This window comes from Bombus pyrosoma, linkage group LG17 (assembly GCF_014825855.1).
Source record: "Bombus pyrosoma isolate SC7728 linkage group LG17, ASM1482585v1, whole genome shotgun sequence".
NCBI classification, from domain to species: Eukaryota; Metazoa; Arthropoda; class Insecta; order Hymenoptera; family Apidae; genus Bombus; species Bombus pyrosoma.
Window position 1 is genome coordinate 3,095,888 of NC_057786.1, and position 17,319 is coordinate 3,113,206.

At 30.6% G+C, this 17,319-nt stretch overlaps 1 protein-coding gene and 2 long non-coding RNA genes across 4 annotated transcripts in view; 1 reads left to right on the forward strand and 2 right to left on the reverse strand.

Moving 5' to 3' along the window:
• Nucleotides 1-17,319, reverse strand: part of LOC122577048 — a 42,146-nt gene that overhangs the window by 20,664 nt on the left and 4,163 nt on the right. The gene's annotated exons all lie outside the window — the stretch shown is intronic.
• Nucleotides 2,494-17,319, forward strand: part of LOC122577046 — a 31,145-nt gene continuing 16,319 nt past the window's right edge. Inside the window, exon 1 of the mRNA XM_043748124.1 lies at nt 2,494-2,712. The gene's annotated coding sequence lies outside the window, so the exon portion shown is untranslated. The remainder of the gene's footprint in view (nt 2,713-17,319) is intronic.
• LOC122577050 lies at nt 11,197-15,907 on the reverse strand. Of its 2 annotated transcripts, XR_006320026.1 has the most exons (3): nt 14,098-15,907; nt 12,586-13,077; nt 11,197-12,422 (listed from the first exon to the last, which is right to left on the reverse strand). It is a non-coding gene; the product is annotated as an uncharacterized LOC122577050 (long non-coding RNA). The 2 variants fall into 2 exon arrangements; XR_006320025.1 differs by having other exon boundaries at nt 11,197-13,077.

Genomic DNA, 17,319 nt, shown 5'->3' on the forward strand with positions numbered 1-17,319 from the left:
GCCACAATCAAATATAAATAGACACTAACGTCATATAAAGGCCTCTATGCACATTGAAACATATTGTGACATGCATCGACACCTAGGTTTCATGATACATCTTGCAATGTAGTTCGATATCGGAGAATCAGCATCAGAATCAACTTTTATCGATGCAGAAATCAGAATCCTGTGAAATCAGAATAGATAAGCAAGATCCGATTGAGGTGCAGGTTTCAACGTGTAGAGGGCGGCACCGATAACGAATGTACAGCAGACTCTCATCGTTTTATTTTGTCTTTCAATCTTTAGGCGTACTTTATCCAATAGATGTTAAAAAGCAGAATTATCCATACGCAAATAATTTCTATAATCACTGAGTTCATTCGTTTTTAATTCTTTTAATAACGCGGAATTGAAAAATCTGTTTCTACCAATTAACCATGTTTTTGCCTATTTCTTTTAAGCCTTAAATCATTATTTTTTTATTGTGAACATATCTTCTATTATATTAATACTGATATTGAAAATGAAAAATAACCAAACATTTTGACATATGTGTTTCGGCGTTGGTGTTACACCATAAACTGAGAACAATCGATAATGTGAAGATAAATCGAAACCAATGCAGATTTCTTGAAATCTAAATGTCGCTGCATGCATTGTGGCACGTTTGAAAGTGTGTAGGGATCTTAATAGTTAGTTTTTACATACAAAATGTCTTTCCCACAAAGCTGTGCCAGCATATTCTACGAGAAAAAACTAAAGGTAAGAGAAAAATATCATATAATAATACAATACAATAACAAAATATAACAATACTTTACAAAAATATTATTTCAGAAATACAAAATAATGATAATAATTAAATGAGAATTGTCTTTAATCATAGATAAACCGAGGAGAATCAATTTATTGGCTTTCAAAATCACCAGACATCATGTCACTGGATTTTTAACAACATTAAAAGAAAAGGTTTACCAGATAAAAGTTAATACACATGAGAAATTAATATCAAAGAATTTGTTCTACAATTCGCCAAAATTGGAAGAAATTAATTTGGAATGTAATAATTTAAATTTTTTATGGATGTTAGTCCAATTATTATAAGAACAAATGACGCTTTAAAAGAAACTAATGTAGGTAAATAGCGCCAATCTGTTCTTATACTGAATCGAACGAGAATCAGTCCGTTATTATTCCGCATTTTTGTTGTAATTTTTTACTAAAGCATTTTTGAACCTATGTATTTGATATTTTTCCCTTATGTTCCCTCGTAAAATATTGTTAAGAGAAGAATTACAAAATATACCACAAGGTATATACTTCCGTTAATATGAAGCAAGAAGTGTCTCTTTTCGTACGTAATATTTTTTAGTTAACGCTCGAACGCTGTGCGAACGATCGATTTTTGCATTCAAAATTTTCTTTTATTCCCGATTAGATTAGTCTAGTTCTCCTTAAATCGCTGCAACCCAACCGTACGAATTTAGGAAATACATTAAATCAATTTTGTTTTATCCAAAAAGTGCTTTTTTCAAATAAAACAAATAATATGCCGGCATCGTCTTGCGGAATGAACTAGAATGAACTATCTATGAATATCCTAGTAAATCAGGATATACATTGTGTATATCATTAGTAGAATTTAATATTGACAATGTTCTTTATTTATTCTTACGAGAAGTTACATACATTTCAAACTTTATCTTGTGAGGAAGCAATTTCTATCAGATATTGTCTACTACATTAATAGATGGCGCTGAAGATACTTTCTCTGATATAATTCAGTTACGATTGAAACTTTTATGAATTTAGGAATATTTGACTGAAAAAGACTACTGCCAAAATGAAGCTGACGAATAATTATATTACATATGCATAACGCAGTGATATTTCATCAAAGAAACGTAAAAAGATAAACACCTACTCGGTATTCCTAAATTCATTAAAATTTACTTATGCGTTATTTAATTCCCTTGAGAATTTCAATAAATATTGCTGTGATTTCAACGAAAAATTTGTACATTAAGAAATTAAAAGAATATGAAATACGAATTTCATGTTAGAGACATACATTTATTTATTAAAGCGAAGTTAATATATGTTAATCATGAATTGTAATGTAAATGCTTCCTATTGCTATTAATAACATAACAGTAATGGTATTATGTGATCATGATATTTCTTAGTTATAAACAACTGTACAAATTGTAAATATCAATATTTTTACGGAGACATATACGTATATGTATAGATAAGTATCCGTAATTTATAGCAACGACTATAACAATATAAATATACGTAATATGAAATATAAATTGTACGTAGTATATCACGTTGTATCCATTTTTCATTGTATAATTCTACTTCTCGAAACATATTTCATCTATTAATTCTCCTCCTACTGTTGAATGGGCAAAATTAACAATTTAAATTTTGGAGGTAATTCTATTGTCGATTTTGAGCACCCCCTGTGGTCGGTTCTTAGAACTAATAATGCCAATGGCGGAGCTAGCTCGTTTGGGACGCTAAAACATATTTGCCGAAACGGAATCTCTGCACAAATTCTATTACAAATGTAGAATAAGTGAAGTTAAGTAGTGATAGCCTTCCAAATTCGTAGTTTGATTAGTGAAAAACGTTTCAGAGTTCCCTTAAAATTGAAATCTATACTGTGCAACTGTAACTGTATATACACGAAGGAGGACGCTTCGAGAACGAATGTAGAAGGTACGTTCACCTTTATCCTTTTAAATGTTTATTTTTATACAAATTTCTAATTTCTCGATAGTTACTTCCCTTTCCGGAAGTAGATTACTTAAAATAGCGTAAATTTATATAATCGAAAATTCTAAATAGGGAAAATATTCGTAAAGGAATGGCGTAATGCTTCTTCAATTATATTTTTTCGGTTGATATTTCTTTAAACTAATTAAAATACAAGTTCCAAAATGACATTGATTTTATATGAATAATATGATCTTATATAATATATTGTGTTGTAATTGTTAAAAATCTTCTTACTGCTTATTACTTTATTACTATTGTTTTATTGTACAGAACAAGGAAACTTATATACTTGGTGAATATATTGCTAGTATCAGTAGAAGTTTTACAAATAGATACATATATATATATTTTGTAATTTAAGAAATAATCGCTCGCAATCTTTTTCCATATTAATTCTATGTTTGAATGTGTAACTTGACTTTTAACGATATTATCATTACGTTTAGTATCACGAATGTTTAAACTGTCAATCGTATATTTAAGAATTACACGTGGAAGTTTTCCAATTTCTCTATGTATCTCTATCGTTTCTAAGATATTATATTAGTACAACACATATTATTAGCACTATATTGTGATAATCATTGTTAAAAAAGGTAAAAAGGTATTTACCGTAAAATTCGTAAATTGTTTACTACTGTTTCTTCACCGTATAAATCATCTCCTTTATCTTAATTATCTATTTAATGATACTTGCAAGGGATACTGATAGAGAACCTAATCTAAAGTGCACAGATAAATCAGTGGCATTCAGTAGCAATTTATCTTTACAATAGAAGATGTTAAACGACATACGAATTATCAGAGAGATAGTGCTATTTGTTTACATCCAATAATATTAAAAAATTGCTATTTTACTTGCAATTAATCATTTTTAAATTAATATATTGTAACTTTAAAACCCTTTTAATATATAATATAATTATAATTTCCCGTAAAATACATTATATTTTGTGCACGGGAAATCATTTAGCAGAAATACTGGTAATTACAATAATTTTATTTCAAGTTTTCGTCATGCTGAAAAGTATACAGAATAAGCGTTCTGTTTGATCCGTGATGTTTTTCGTTCTCAACTGCAAATATTTACGAAACAACATTTTCTAAGAAAAAGTCTTTGCGCCAAATCTCCTCATTTCTAATTTAGCACATTTTCGTATTATATTTACAGAATGTAAAGTTAGTAGCGGCGTGTTCTCTTTATAAAAGATTATAAGCTTACAAAATTAAAATTTACGAGCTTGAAAATGTTTCCTTGAGGGCGTAATACTCCGCAATAATGTACGTCTTATTTCATATAACATATATTCCATTGTGCTTTACATTATGAAATAATCTTTTAAGCAAAAATTAAAGTTGGTCCTATAAATATTAAACTCGCCTTAATTTTCTATTTTTAAATTTATCCTTTACTTATTTTCTATTTTATTTACATTTTAAAATTTATTCTTGAATTTATTTATCTTCTTTTTTAATATATAATTATTTAGAAAGTTGACCATAATTTTAATACTATAGCACTATGACAAAAATTATTTAATAGACGATATTGTACACAAAATTGTTGTAACAATAACATACAGTTTAACATTAGGATGAAAATAAAAATTATGTTTAAATTTTCATAACTTCTGTTACATCTTTTCACTTAAGATCTTTGTACAAACAGATGTCAGTAATCAACTTTGTTGGTCCTTTATAACTGTACATTGGAAGTAACATACTCATCCACTTATCTGTTTCTTTCATCTACCATATTATCCCATATTTCTATTAGTGTTTGGACCTTTTTATTTATGGTATCTGAAACCTTAAACCCACCTCAACTTTTTTTAGTGTTTTAGGCTTTCAACAAATTCTATACAAACTTACTATAATTTACTAACGTCTCTACTTCAGTGTCTGTTAGAAATTTAAGCTAATTATTAAGGAGAGAATTTTATTTTTATTTAATAACAATAAAAAATGGGGACGGATATGTAGAAGTGAAGTTTTGTGCTCGGTGAAGCTCTTCAGAGCAAATCTAATAGCGCTATGGAAAGTTAATTTTTATTTAGGATAGTTACACTTAATAGGGAATCCTGCAATATCCCGGAAGTCACTAAGGAAATCAGTTGGCAGCCATGTAAAATATTTCGTAAAAAGCATATTCACGTTTCATCTTTACTTGGAAATCTGTCGTTGAATGTTGTTGACTGTTGTGTTCGAATGCGCATAAAAGATTTTGACAGACGAGTCAAACAGTGAAATTTTTTAGCAAGTTAAAAAATACTATTCTTCCACAACTTATCATTATACACGCTTGTTGCTTTTCAGAAGGAATTTACCGTTAAATTTAGTTTTTTCTTTCAAGCAGATAACAGGAAATTTCAAACAAGTTGGCTACATGTGCATTCGATGCTTTAGGTATTAGGTTGGTGTTGAAACAGCCCTAAAAGGATTCGCCTGTGCGGCTCATTATTTTCGAGAAACTAATAAGTTTTTTTTTACATCTTATTTTATACATTTTTGGATATTGTTATTATACTTTTTTTAATATTAAATACTTACAATTTATTTTGATAAATTTTTGATCATTTTTATTCATTATAGTGCTCCTGCATAGTTCTGCCATTTTGTGGGTGGAAATTGAAATAAAAACGTTTAAAAGAAGAAACACCTACACCAATAATTACTTTAGAAGATTAATTTGTCGAAATCAAATGCACTGAAATTCCTTTGGAATTGTTTTATCATCAACCTGAAGCATCGAATGCATATACAATCAACTCATTCGAGATTTCGCAGTGCTTGCCATCTCCTTGTTAATATAATTACTATTTGTCTGTCGAAATACGTATGTATTCAGTATGCAACACGTTGAGTGTGCTTAATATGGAATATGTCAATGAAGCTGCTATTGATGATGATGATGATGATACAGAGCTATATTTATTTTGTGGCGGCAATTACATGAGAGACAACAATAGCGAAAAATGTATGTAATGTATTCGCTGTTTTCATTGACATCACGAAGATGTGCTTCAGACGCGTCATTCACGTGCTCAACGTGTACGAGACAAAGGAAATTAGTATAATAAATGTTAGAAAAATAGAAGTATCGGTTTTTCCTTTTTATTTAAACTTTAAATATTAATTTTTCATAGTAAAGTTCTTTGAGATATCTTTACAAATTTTCTAGATATTCGATATGAGTCATCCACCTGCACATGAAAATGGGCCATAATTTCAATGGGCAGTAATTTCAAGTAATTTGTCGTCTTCCTTTTTGTTTAAATTTCGTTCTGCTTAAAAAAATTAAGGTAACATGTGAAAACTATTGGATAATATTCTAGAAACTTGAAGTAGCGTTCAAAAATTTTGGGAGAATTTTTTAAGACACAAAAACATGAAAAAGTCTACATGGGCATAAACGACTCAGCATTTAACTTTCTTTACCATGACCTCAAGACACTCAAGCTTTGAACACAGTTAACTAGTGACATACGAGTATCTATTAATGGAGATCGATAGGGTTATGGAACTTTTTAATAGGTTCTATTTCAAACACGTGCCGTGGAACTTTTTTTAGAAAACGCCCTCGCGTTATAAGTTCCGATGAGAATATATAAAGAAAAGTTTTACTTCGGGTAGAACTTATGAAATATGGAAATAGAAATGTTTCTGTAACAGTACAGTATTTTGTACATCAACATTAAAAAAGTTCTATTACAAATACTGAATACTGTTGGATGAATAGTATTAGAATTGCAATAATACTAATGAATTATTACGATTGAATTCATATTCTGAATACGTTATTTATTTGTAATATTTATGTAAGTAGATAATTCACAGTTGAAAGTTTCTTTGTGTTTTTGTTTAAAATGTACATTTAGGAAGCTAAAGAACGTTATCTATATATTATACTATAGAATTTCTATGTATTTCAATTGATTTAAACTATGCAAGACTTTATTTATTCATTATTTTTAACAAACTTTTTTCTGTTAAATACTTCTTATAAAACTATTAATCACTTATATTGTGATTTTCATATTTTTTATTCAATAAACATATCAATAATATGATATTACATTGTTAAGTAAAATTAAATAAAAATAGTACTAATAGGTTGGTACTTTTAGTTACCTTATGGAACCTTTTTTAATACACGTTCCAAAATAACTCCTTTTTATGGAACTTTTATTATACAGACTCTAAAATACCTGTTCCACGAGAACATTTTTTAAAGAAATTCCTAAGGGTAACATTTCTTCCCATAAAAATTCCACAAGAACAGATATTTTTTTAAACGAAACACCTAAGTTCGAAGAGAATATTTTTGAGAACGGAAGGCATCTGTTTATTTCGATCCCTGTCTAATAATTTCGCCGTATGTTAACGTCAGTTTGATTGACGAAAGCATGTTTCTCTTCTTGGGAAGGTTTTAAAATCAGGTGTTCCATGTTATGAGCAGTTACTACTTCTTTATATTTTTTTATATTTATTTATATTACTTACAATAATACCATAATTTATCAATTTTTAGATGGCAACGAAGAACTATAATTATTTAGAATTTCTTCTCTGAGAAAGGTAATAGTTTGATTGCGGACTTTTATACAACTGTGAGAAATTTAAAGATAGAGAAATACATAGAATACACATGATATACAGAAACATATAAAATACCCAAAATGTAGTACTTTTTATAATATTTAATAGATAAGCCAAATTTCTGTCTAGGTCCTATTCTTTTGATTAATAGCATACAATTTGGTAAGTATTTTTTATTAAAAACAACCATTTAAATAACCTACTTTTTTATTGTATCCATAAAAATACAAATTTGCATAAAAATTGCATGAAATCTGCAATCTAGTAATAGCGTATAATTTGGTGAACATTTCCGATTTTTTCAAACACTAAAATATTAAAAACAATTATTTAAATAGGTCCTACCCTTTTAATTGTATCCATGAAAATATAAATTTTCATAAAAATCCGCAGTGTAATAATAGCGTACAGTTTGGCGAGCATTTTCGATTTTTTTAGAACTTTCTTACTTTCGAACTGAACCTGAACCTAACCTCAATCTAGGAAAATAAGAATCTAAAACATATTTAAAGCCATAAGTTAAGAGATGTACAATTCTGATACAGAAATTGAAAAGCTACCGAGCACTAGCCATGAGCTAGTTACTGATAGCGACCCAGATGATTACTAAGTTTCATTCTTGTTATTCAATCTTTGTTACTTTTGGCTGATTGAATTTATTACCAATAAACATTAGATCAAACTTATTCCGTGACTATTTTCTATTTACTTTCTGTCACTTAATTTTCGTTTATAATATTTTTATAAATTTCATTATCTTTATAGTTACCTTTAGGTTAGGTTTAACCTTACTAACCATTTCCAACATATTACAGTTTGAAAAGAGTCAAAGACACTCGGCAAATTGTATATACTATTTACCTCTCTGGGACAAAAAAGTCGAAATAGCTAGTCATAGTTCTTCGTTGTCATCTAAAAGTTGATAAACGTCTGTTTGGTATCGTTATTACCCTGAGAGGCATGTACATAAAATTCTAGTCGTAAAGTGTTAACAAGCGTGATAATCGAACGCGACACGAGTGTGTAGTGTAAACACGATAAAAAAAGAAAAAGAAAAGAAACAAGAGGGGAGGGAGAGATATGTAAAACAGTATTAGCGTCGCGTGAAATATATTTCGGACAATCGCTGACTCGACCTTAATCGGAAGGCGCGCCCTTGGACAGCCGATTCGAGGAAAGGTCGATTCGAGAGAACCGACTGTAATCGCCATAAAGAAGTTTGTTTGTTTGCGATAAGATGCCTGGCTCTACCACAAGGTAACAGACACGATAACAGCCACTATGAGGCCCATATACGCGACCAGTTGAAATGGGAGCATAGCGTGTCTCTCGATTTCTCCGTTCGAAACGTTCCTGGAATCCTCTCTGAAATAGTCCTCGATCCACCTCGATGAACGGCCAGCTCGTTTCTAGTAACCTTTATCATTCTAGCCCGTACTGCTATTCCTACGCTTTGCTAGGCTTTCTAATTTGATTGCGCCCGGTAACGCGCCGCGTATTATAAAATCATTTGCGTTCCTGTGAAACTACGGTTTAATCGTAACAAATTACATCGACACGCTCCGCGGAAACTGAAACGCGCGTGCACGTGAGATTTTCGTCCGTGGGATACGGATTCGACAGTAGTTCGATACTTTCGTAATTCAACGTTCGAATTGAAATTGCGATCGTGCTCAGGCCTCGTATCGTTTCAAGGAAATCGTTCCAATGGATCTATCGCTGCTTCAATTATTGCCAGTGCATTGTTGCAAAGGCGTACTTATTGTTAGCGATAATTGGTACTTCATAATGCCATAATGCGGATATGTTATTTATTTCGCTGTTATGTTGTTCTGTTATTGAAACGAAGCAGGTTGTTACCAGGGCTCTATTTAACTTTCACGAGAGAGTAAAAACCCAATAAAAATGAATAGAGGACACATGCTGGTATTCTGGTTTACAATCACGGGAAAGTTAAATATAGAACTCGCTGCTTTAATAAATTCTATTATTTATCTACAGTGTAGAGGGCGTTTCAAAAAGCCTGGCGAAAATTTTGAATGTTCGTTCGACGAATTAAAACGGGTGAGAAAAAAGTTAATTTAACAACGTTTGTGGTTCACAGACGTAACATTATCGTTACTTTTATGGTATGTTTAAATATATTAACGTAACGTAATCCTGTCGCTTTTAAACGAGTCGGACAATTTATGGCGAGACTATTTATGTCTATACGTGCCACGAGTTTCACAGAGGTTAGTTTAACACCTACTTTGAGTTTACTTTTTCGCCATTAATATCCCAATAATGCTATGAACATACACACTTTAATTTTTTTACACGATTAGAGACGCAAAGCTTACATACATAGACATACATATTCAGACATTTCTAGGAAATTTAGAATTCCGAGAATCTACCGGGTGCACATAACGTGCACAAACATATAGAATATTCAAGTCAGATATTTGGTAGGAGAAAGTACATTTTAATAAAAACGTATTTTATAAATATGTTTATATTATACGCGTATAAATAATACTCGTATGCTTGCTCAAACTTTTTGGGACATGGTGTATGTAAAAAGCTAGATATATCAATGTATAAAGAATACGTTGGAACAGTTCAACCTCGAAAAGAACGATTTCTACAAAACCCGGCAATTTACCACGAAATCTCCCCCACTAGGGTCCCCGTAAATACACAATGGGACGCATTGTATTCCTAATAACGGAATCGGCCTCCACCCATTGTTCAGGAAACATAAAAGCTTTCTGGAAACGTGCGATCTACGACGACACGTTTCGAACATTGTCGGCCATCATATTTTTTATTACCGAAATAAATGTCACGAGGATAGAAGTGTAACGTGTTTAAATATTATATATGAAAGTACTTAACATTCTGGTAATCGCTTCGTTACTGCTAAACTAACCAATTAGATTCTAAGTTTCTACGTTTACTATTATTAAAAATATGAAGGTAAAATTTTTTGCTAAATTCAATATCGACTTTCATTGAAGTAGAAATATTATTATATATTGTGCATATATTTGTTACATTTATCTTCATCGCATCTGTTTAATATATATATCGTTTATCTTAAAATCAGATGACAGTACCATTTTTAGTAATCTTCAAACCAATACATATATTCCTTATCTGACCGCATCTTGTCATTTTATCTTGGCGAAATATCAATTGATATATATATAATTATAAATAGATAATAAATATATATGTACTAAATTTATTAAATATAATTATAATATAATTAATTTTATTATTACATATATTAATATATATCTTTTTTTATTTTTATTTTTGTGGAAATGATTCTTAGAAACAGTTGTATATATTTACTAAATATAATTAATATAATATAATTAATTTTATTATTAGATATATTAATATATACCTTTCTTTATTTTTATTTTTGTGGAAATGATTCTTTAATAATGCAATTAGTATTTTCCATATAGGAAGTGTTTTATTCTTTAAAGACAGTTCTATATATTCACTGAATATAATTATTATAATATAATTAATTTTATTATTAAATATATTAATATATATCCATTTTTATTTTTGTGGAAATGATTCTTTAGTAATGTAATTAGTATTTTTCATATAGGAAGTGTTTTATTCTTCAGAAACAGTTTTAAGTAATGTTAGGTGAAAGGAAATTCTAGTTTATTGGAGAAAGGCGTAGCCAATGTGGCTAATGTAGCCAAAGGTAATGGTAATGTTGGGAGTTATTGTATAAATTTTTCTTTAAATAATTATTCAAGTAAAGAGTCATTTGTTAACTGAAGTTCGAATAATAAAACAGAAACATATCATTGATTATCTAAACGAGTCTGAATACATTATTTACAACAGTGAAGTTGATTGTTATTTACAAATACAAATTTATTTTTTACTTATTACTTATCGGTCGTAGAGAAAATTTATTTTTACACAAATGTAACGTTTCAGTCAGAGAGATTACCGTAAATTGAAATTTGTAATATTTAATAATGTTTGTTGGCTTTGATGAATGCGCCAAAATCAAATAGACTTTGGGACAACTTGTTCAGAAAGCGATGAGTTTTAAACACAATTGTGAACTGCGATCTATCCATTGAAAAGTAATTAATTAATTAATTTGACGATTTTTTCATGTTGTACAAAATGGAACAGATAGGACAACGCCAAAAACCATTTATTTACATATTATCATTTGTTTTCGAAATAAATGCAAATAAAAAATAAAATATTATTTGCAAGTAAGAAATAATGAATATTTAATTATATATAAATTCTGTATAAATTTAATTTTTATTCGGACTAAAAATATTGTTTAATTCGCTATTTATTGTTTAATAGGTAAATAAAGTTTCACCCAAAGTTGATCTTGGCGATATATATATTCAGGTAATTTTGCTGTAGTTATTTTTGTTTCGTGAGGCCGAGTATTATCATGCAGAAACATACGCCTATCTATTAATCAATTTTCTATGCATAATTTCGATTTTCTGCCAATGTGATGCTGCTATTATTGTTTCGTCTGAATTCAAAAATAGATAAAGTTCCATGAATAGCCTCTTTTATGCTTCGTCGACGTACAACAATTAGCAAAACCTTTGCAGAATTTGAATTCCTATTTTTCCATATTTTTTTATTTTTTAAATTATAACATCGAACAGAATATTACATCGAATTTGCTTCAAAAACCAAATCAGCATTTCGACGTACTTGAGTACAAGTATTCCTGTAATGTTTTTCGCAGATATTATCTTCTTTGCTTACATAAAAGCGGTTAAACATAAAAGAGTAGCTACAGACGGCTATAAACTCGAATAACTTCCATCCAGGATGAACACTTTTAACGATACGCACGATTTTTCAGCCATTCGACGAAGAATAATAAATATGGTAAACATAAAATATAAAATAACAAACACTTCAGAAATATTGTTTTCTTTCGTAACCAATTCAAGGCTATTGTTATGAATAAATACGTATAGCTCACTGTGAATAAAACTGTAATTTTTCGTGTTTGTTGATTTAGTTCTCAATGTCTCCGTTATCTGCATAAGATAAAACAGACACTGTGATTATCCAACAAAGCTATTTAACAAACTTCAGACAACTTAGCGTCTGTTAAGGGCATAGAAGTCAAATTTCTGTCATATACGCTGATATAAGCATAATAATAATAATAATAATAATAATATATCCAAAATCTAATACCTAATCTTGCATTGCTCTGTAGATGTTATAAGTGCTTATTTGCCAAACCAACAATTCTGACTTTTGGTACCTAACCCCACTAGAGATCCAACATAACCTAATACGTGGTATTTTCAAACGCGCCAATGTTGCCAATTTTTTCTCTTCTTTTTGATCGTTTAGAGCGTTTGTTCACTGCAGACTTGAGAAACAATTCGTTTCTCTTATTTCTTTCTCTCTTTTATTTTTGCATTTTCTTAAAATGCATCGATATATAATTTCAAGAATACATCTGGAAATTTAGAAATTCTGAGGGTGACTCGTGACACATAGTTATTTAGATAGAATTTTTTTAAAACCGTATTATCTGAGACGGCTTCCATAACATCTTGAAATCTGTTCAACTGATTAGCTTCAAATTTCCCTTACACCATCAATGCGTGTGTTGTTATCATCTCTGTCGGGATTAGAAATATTTTTCTCCTTCTTTATCTTGTTTTTATTTTCTTCTTTCTTTGCAAAGACAGATAGTCAAACTTTAAAGGGCGGCCGTTTTTTTTTCTTTTTATATCTTTGTATATATATAGCAGATAAGCACAGACACCACAAATGTGTATATATATAAAAATGACGGCCCTTTAAAGTTGGACTGTCTGACTTTGGAAAAAGAGAAGAAAATAAATGCAAAATAGTGAAGAAAAAAATCTTTTTAATTCTGAAATATATATATATATATTTGTGGTGTGCTTATCTGCTGCAGGGATTTCTTTTTAAGGGTGCGATTGAGATTTGCCTGTTAGCAGTTTTATTTCTCTTTAAAAAAATGTGTAAATATTAGATAAATGTAGAAGGTGAGACCCGTAACTGGAACCAGCTCGATTACTACGAAAATCATGATTTTGACGAAAAAAAATTTCAGATAAGAGTTGGATGATTTCGAAAGGGGCGTGATTAGTTTTCTCTATAGGAGAATGCGTGAAGGACGTATGAAGGTCAATTTCATTCTTTTAAATGCAACTTCTTTTTTCCTTTTTCCTACACATATCGATTTTTGGAAACATTTTACGTCAAAAGATAATGAGATACAACGTAAAAAAAAAAAAAATCAATAATTCGTGAGATATTTTAAGTTGAAAGGGAAGATACTTGATATAAAAATCTGAAATATCTCACGAATTATCGACCTTGTTGACATTGCGTCTTCATGCTCTGTTAGACAGAATGTTTCCAAGAATCGACGTATTAAAGAACACGGCAGAAGTTGCGCACCAAACAAAGGAGTATTTGTCCAGTTTCGTATAAAGCAAAATTCCTATTCTTCGAGCGATCGGTATATTTCTTATCGCGAACTGACTCCTTCGAACGTTCCGCGCAATAAAACATCAGGCTACGGTGTCTATAAAATCAATAAATCGTGAGACATCAAACACCGGAAACGTTTTAGAATTTTTCGAGGAAAATTTTAATATCTTTTTCGAAAAGCAATTTTCTTCAATGATGTAATCGCCGTTTTAATTCCACAACTGAACTGACCTCTTTCCTGAGTCTGAACACATATATTCATCCAATTCCTCATCTTCGACGACAGACGGACGTCCTGAACGCGGCACGTCATCTAACGAATCATTTCCTTCCTTGGAACGTTAAAACCATTTTCCTGCTGGCCTCTTTCTAACGACAGCTTTTCCGCGTACAAATGCGTTCTACTGCATTTGCTGCTGTATTTGCAAATTTAAACGTTGTAAAGTGAGGAATTTTTAACTTTTCGCTATCTATGTTTACTGTCATCGTGTAAACAGTAAACAAGGAAATTTCGAAACAATTGAGAACGAGGCGTGCGTATCACTGTCGTATACACAGGACTGCAAACTCTTGCGGCAGAGATATAGCTGCAGATTCGAGGACAGAAAATTTCTCGTATCGTCCACCACATGCAGAATACTTGTGAATTTGCAAGTAAATTTTTTTATAATTTTTCTATAATACTTTACAAATACATTAGGTTGCACAGTATCTCTGGTGGGCGAAGGACTATACATCAGAATTATTAGTTTGGCAAACAAGCACTTGTAATATTTAAGAAGAAGGAAGAGGATAGAATATAAATCTGAAAGAGAAATGCAAGATTAGGTGTTAGATTTTAGATACACGATTAGAATCTCAGGTAAAAAAGCTGGAAAAAAGTGAAATTGCCTTGCCTTACTGGGCCCAGAAGCAGAGACGGTAAGGTAGAACATACAGGTTGTTTCATCTAAATGAGATCATCTAAATATCTGGCTTGTTCATTTCATTGTATGAATAAACTTCTCGGGACAAACGGTTTCAAAAGGCACGTATAATGGCGGAAAGAATTTTTCTAAAGAGATTTCGAGGTTTCGTGTGTCCTCTACATATTCTTCTATGAAACAGCTAATCGCGTCAAATTATCTCCCTCGACATCATACGACTCTTACCTAAAATATTTTTCAGGAAAGTCATTGCTTACGCAGAAATCGAAGTAGTTCCAGTTAAGAACCCCCCACCTTGTATATGTAAAATCCAAACACGAAAGATTATGTAGATTCTTCGTAAGGAACGCCAGAAAAGTCCTAGAAATTCGATAAAGTACTTCCTAGCACTATTAGATAGTTCATGACACTTAATGGACTAGTCGAAGATTCGTTGAACAAAGAGAGGGAACTCTAAAATTGTAATCATTTGTAATGGTTATCTGTAACCAAAGTACAATTTCTGTCATCGATAATGATTACCGGTAATCGATAAATCGTTAATTCTTCATGTAGGCAATTCGTAACCAAAGTAAAATTCGAGTCATCGATAATGATTAGCGATAATGGTAAGCGAAATTAAATTCCTGCCATCGTTAATGATTACTAGTAACGAAAAAAAAATTCCGCTCATCTATATTGGTTACTGCTAAATACAATTAAATTTCCATCATCGATAATAGTTATTCGTAACCAAAATAAAATTCTCATCGTGGGTAATGATTACTCGTAATGCGGAAAAGTTTCATCATCTATAATGGTTATTCGTAACCAAATTTTTGAAAAATTAAATATATCAACTTTTATGCCATAACCTCTATAATTCTTGTAACAGGCATCATCTACGATGCGTAGCTTTTTTAAATGGAACTATATTTTTACGTACACTGTTCTATACGCTTTTTATTTCTCTACAGAAAGATATTAGTTTAAAGATTAGTTAAAGAGTTTTAATTTAAAAAAATTATCTTAATTTTAACCTCGGCACTTTTTTGTAGGGAATTAAAAAAATTAAAGTAAGTAAAAATGTATAGTTCCACCTAAAAGAACAACTATCGCGAAGAACAATTGACAAACAATTTGTTACAGTAAAGTACTTCCTAGAACATTATCGAACGGTTAATAATATAATACTTAACGAACTAGTGGAATATTCATTGGGCGATGAGAGGGCACTTTCCCTTCCAAGCGCCATCTTTTGCGAATAGGTTATGTTCATGCAAACTCTATACCAAAGTATTCCAAAAGAGAAATAAATAACAAACTAACTACTTAATGGACTATATAAAAGGTTCTCGTCGGTCAGAGGATACGAATGGCTGTGTGAAAGAAACGTCACATGGTCTGGTAGGATATAGGTCTCAGAATTATGACTCACGACCAGGTGTTCCTCTTTTGTACTTCGTGTATCATCAGTAGGGAACTCTTTTCTGATGGGTAAAGGTTTCATACAATTTATGGGTTCAGTGAGTTTGCTCGATTTCAACACGTTTTTGGAATAGCAATTTCCACGAATGTCCATGCTCGAATTACGTAACGCGTAGTCGTTATTGCTTAAACTTTCGTGTCACAGTAATCGTCGAAGATAAAAGTATGACATATTTATTTCCAGGACAGAACAATTTCATTAATAGGAATCATAATCAAGATATAAACAGTAATTAATTTCTTCTCATTTCAATATTTTATTAGATGCGTGATTTGTATTTCTAGGAAATTTGAAAGCGCAAAACTACACACACAATTCATATGATATGTAAAATTATGTAAAAATATTCAAACTAGAGTACTTATAATATTTAGTTTACTTGGAACGAATTTCTATTCAGGTTCTCTGTTTTTTTCTTCTCTTTTTTTTACTTATATTCATAGAAATATAAAAATGCATAAAAATTTGCAGTTCAATGATTATTAATATATATGTACATATATATACATATACATTATTAATACACATATATTACTATATATGTGTAATACGAGCGATGTACATTATTCAACGTCCGATTATTCAATGATACTTGTACTTCCATAAAATACGTATATTCAATATGAATATTGATAAACTTTTTCAAAGCTTATTCAAAACAAAATCGAGTCGAGGTTCGTTTAAAACGTACGACTTCTCATCAAAATAATTTAGCATAATGTACAAAAAGTTTAGGACATTAGTATTAGTATTAGTATCTGATCTATCAAAGATGGCAAAGTTCCTTTTACAAATGTACATATATATCTGCAGCATATATTGGCAGTGAAAAATCTTCACGATAAATATTGCAGAATTCTGGAAAGGAAAATTGAGTCTTCAGATAAGATTTCACAGTTTCCAGTGAAAATTTCTTAGAACAAATACTCGCCAGGTATATTGGACCTAGAGTGAATCTGAAAGCTTGCAAAATGTTTGACAGGGAGAGGGACGCAGGGAGCAGCGTATTTTGTTAAGAGAAACTCGTATTGTGCGACCAGCTGGATTCTTACGGATTTA